Source organism: Crocodylus porosus, unplaced genomic scaffold (assembly GCF_001723895.1).
Source record: "Crocodylus porosus isolate Cpor-Errol unplaced genomic scaffold, CroPor_comp1, whole genome shotgun sequence".
NCBI lineage: Eukaryota > Metazoa > Chordata > Crocodylia > Crocodylidae > Crocodylus > Crocodylus porosus.
Genome location: NW_017728918.1, coordinates 9,578,264 through 9,582,794, shown reverse-complemented (window position 1 = coordinate 9,582,794; position 4,531 = coordinate 9,578,264).

Here is a 4,531-nt window from a genome sequence, read left to right as displayed (position 1 = left end):
CCCTAGCCTGACACACACATGCACACATATGCACACTGCATGCACATGCAGGGGGAAGAGGCATCTGTAGTCATACGTGGGGAAGGAATGACCCCTGGTGGCAGACGCTGCTGGTTCAGCCATGTTAAGGGCTGAATTTTCCTCCTAACTGAATTGCAGTTCATGCCTATTGCGATTCTCAGCCGCTTCACAGATGCTCTCGCCCTTCCCAACAGCACGGTACCATTAGCCCTGCTGTTGCTCTAACCAGTTCAGACGTGAGGGCAGCACCGGACGGCTTTCCACCTGCCGCGGTAACTAAGCACGCCAAAAAGGAGACCGCTGGGTTTCTCCCTGCAGCCTGGCCCCGGGCTTGGCTTCTCTAGATGACACTCCCCCCTTGCTAGCAGTCTAGGGGCCGCTACAGAAGGATCTCAGAGCTTTTTAGGGACAGCAGCCTTGCGACTAGGGTTGCCAACTCTGTCTGAATCGTTTCCAGGAGTTTTCATCACATGATGTAATGAGATTGATGACTGATCTACTGTCCTATACTCAGGAAGGCAAATATACATTACTATTTGATTTAAAAAAACCCCTCTGGACTACTGTGTACATTGGATTCAACATTGAATATTTATTTTAATGAATGCCCTATCATTTATCTCCCAGGTGACACTCAGCAATCTCCTGGAGATTATATTTAATTCCTGGAGGCTCCAGGGCAATCCTGGAGGCTTGGCAACCCTACTTGCAACATGGCAACAGGGTAATTAGGCACAAGGTAAAAGATGGATGGCAGGTTGACAGGAGGGTCAAGAAGAGAAGCCCAGAATTTTTGCCATGGCCTGAGCCAAAGGAAATCCTGTTTTACACCGTGCGTCGTTAGCTTGCGGTACTTGTTGCCTTATAGGTTATAGAAGCAACAAGTACAGCCAGCTTCAAAAAGAAACTGGACACATGCATGGAGTCCAGGTCCATTGGGACCTGTTCAACAAACCAGTTGGACATCCCTTACACCAAGGGTAGTAGAGGCCAGAGAGGGTCTGTCAGGGGAGGGATCGCTCAAGATACACCCTGTCCACCTGCTCTCCCCCTAAAGCATCCACTCCTGCCTCCATCGCAGACAGGACACTGGTCTGGATGGACCATCACTCTGACCCAGCATGGGACTTTTTACATCCTGATCCATTAGGATACAGCCCCTTTCCTGGGGCTTCTCCATAAGAACGGGGAGAGGAGCCAGACATACATGTCCCTTCCCAACAGCCCCTTGCTATTGAACTATCTGATGGCAGACGAGCCAGGGGGCTAAGTATAAAAGGTTTCTCCATCCCAACAGGAGAGAGATGTATTTTTGCCCCTGGCTTCCAGAGGAATTGCTCCCAGTTACAGACCTAAGAAGGATCGATGCATGCAGGAAGCGAACCCCCACCATGACATACCGTCTGTAGCAAGGAATCCAGCGCCTCTCAGCAGGCAGCAGTGGTGCTTGGAGAGCAGTCCCCGAACGGAGCCCATCCACACCCACCTGCAGCCAGTCTCAGGGGGCGCACATGCAGTCTCAGTGGGGGCAGATGACAGAACAAGGAGCAATGGGCTTGAGTTGCAGCAAGGGAAGTTATTAGGAAGAACTTTCTCACTGGGAGGGTGGTGAAGCCCTGGGACAGGCTACCTAGAGAGGTGGGGGACTCTCCATCCTTGGACATTTTTAAGTCCCGGCTCAACAAAGCCTTGGCTGGGATGATGGAGTTGGGGCTGGCCCTGCTTTCAGCAGTGGGTGGGACTAGATGTGACCTCCTGAGGTCCCTCCCCAACCTGATTTTCTACGATTCTAGGATTGTCATGACTGATTTCCAGCACACACAGAATTCAATGATAACCTGATAGGCAAATATACTCGCTGGGCCAAACCCACTGGAAATCTATACTAAGCTGGTGCTAAGCTTAAACTACCAAAGATTGTGCAACCCTCTTGGAAACCAGCCATAGGAGGAAAAATAGCCTCTGCTCGGACAGTCCTGAGGAAGGGTTCCTTTGCTAGCTAAATCCTTTATAGGAAGTGAATAATTTTCTGTAATAGTAAATATTTATTATTTACTATAAGTAAATGTTATTTATTCTGTAACAGTTACTTTGCTCCATTTTTCAACGTATACATATTCTTAGGTAGCCAAAGGAAAGCTTGTGGTGCCAGAGAAGGTAAGCATTACAATCTACCCAGAATGAATACGAACATGGAGGAGCTGGTAACTACACTTAAGCTCAGTGGTTGATTGAAGGTGATGGATACACCCTGTCACAGGACACCGGGTCATTTTAAGAGAGAAAGATCAGCTAAACACTGGACTGAGCATCCAGGTAAGATTAGGCAGGGCTTACATGGGCTAAGAGGAAACACATGGGCATGATGGAGGGGTGACTGGAAGGGAGGTGCCAGGAAGGATATAAACTCAGCTCCAGAGCTGGAGTGGGCAGTGACTATGATGAGTATTTGGAGACCAGGTAGCAGGGTGCTACGGGGTGCTCTGTCTTGAGCCCTGCATAGAGAAGAAGTGCAGTGGGCCAGGGCTGAGGACAAGGCTAAGAGAAAAAGAGCCAAGGGCATGGCTGAGGCTCGGACAGAGATCAATGCCTGAGACGACAGTGAACCTATGGGGCTGGGAAGCCTTGCCCCTCTCCCAAATCAGTGATTGAGGCATGGGCATGGCTACGGGGGCAGACAGAAGCCAAGAATACCTCTCCTACAGCATCGGTAAGGACATGAGTGGTGCCTGCTTGGCCAGTATCAGCAGGGCTTTGGGATCGGTGTTGTTAGACTGAGTAGGTTAAGTTCAAGTTATGACATCAGCAATAAGATTACTGCAGGGCTCCGAGACAGCCTACCGCTGCAATAAGACATTTCCATCAAGACACGTCAGGGGGTAACACACAGGGGCTGGTGTAGGGCACGATCAGCATGGCCATGAGGGGGGCACCAGTGATCCAGGGCCCATCCTGCCACACATCCCAGGTTGAGAGAAAGCTGGATAATCTTCCCTGTGTGTGTGTCATGACTGGGATCTCACTGGGCACACATTTTTTCCTTGAAAAGAGCAAAGCAGTTTGGAGAGACCCTGGAGCAGGCTAGAGAGAAGTCCCCAACTCCCGCAGAATGACACTAAAGAAACTAAAATCTGCATGGGTAAGAATCACTTACAGGCCAAGGAGATTTCCTGATTGACTTTCAAGTGCTGTATACGGGTCTTATTAGGTTGCTGCTCAGGTTGCGTTTTCTGAGTGCCACAGGCAGAAGGGACCTTGCATCCTTTTTCAAGGACAGCAGCACAAAGAAAAAAGAAGGTAAGGCAAGGCTGATGTTCACTTTGCAGTGCACCCTCCATCCACTGACAAAGTTACTTATTGCTTCACATGACTCGTGTCCTGTTGGCACCAAACTGACCCTCTTGATAGATCTGGGTGCTACCACCTAATTGCCTTGGGGTGCTAATCATGGCTCTTGTGTTACTACAGCTCCCAGCACTGAGAACGTGCCCACCTGTCTGCCCTTCTCAGTGCTGCACTCGCTCTCCTAGCATCACTCGGCAGTAAGAGGAGAGGAATCCCAGCTTGAAACCTGCCGCTCCCTGTGGGAAGACTGGCAACTTCTGCGGCTCAAGGATTGGACTCTTAAGTCATCTCAAGACCCACGAACGAGCCGTGGTAGATATCATTTTTTAAGCGAAGGATTGCCAATGATGATGATGATACCACTTATCATTTGGATAATTTTCCCATCTCTGGCTCCTGTCCATCAAAAATCATTGAGGCTCTGACTGTGCCACAAGCTCAGCTCATTAAATACTTAATTCACCACAGCTCTCCTCCCTGTGAACCAGGGCAGCAGCATTGCTTATTGTCATGGCCTCGATACGAGTGGCAGTCTTCCAGTAAATAAAGAAGAGGCTCAAGAAAGGCAACCTCGCAGCAGAAGGTGGAAGCCAGGCGTCCTGGCTCCTAGCATCGTTGTCGGCAATCCCTCAATTCAAGGATGATCTCTATTGCGGCTCACTGATGCGTCCTGAGATGACTTAAGAGCCCAATCCTTGAGCCGCAGACCCACCGGCAGAAGTTGCAGGTCTTTCTGCAGGGGAATCGGCAGCAGGCCGGGATCCTCTCCTCTCTTCTCCCTTCTTCCGCTCGCTCTTCCCTGTGGCTCCCAGTGTGCAGCACACGTCTCCCCTGTGCCAAACCACAAACAGCAGATGGTTACGACCTGGCTCTCCAGCTGCAGCAGACCATGCTTTTAGCTCTAGGGGGTTCTTGGTTCAGTCCCCCAAAGATTTCGTTAGTCTGTAACAGCAGTGATTTCAGTTTTGGCCCCAAGGGCCAAAATGGGGCAGGGTTGGTCTATGAGCCAGATTAGGCCCCACACCACCCCTGCGCACTAGGACTGAGCCAAGCAGAGGCGGCGCGGAGCCTAATCCCAGCCGGCACGCTGGCCACAGTTGGGCTCCAGGAGCCCTGGACAGCCCCAGCTCAGTGAGGACTGGGCTCCGGGGGCTGCACACCACCC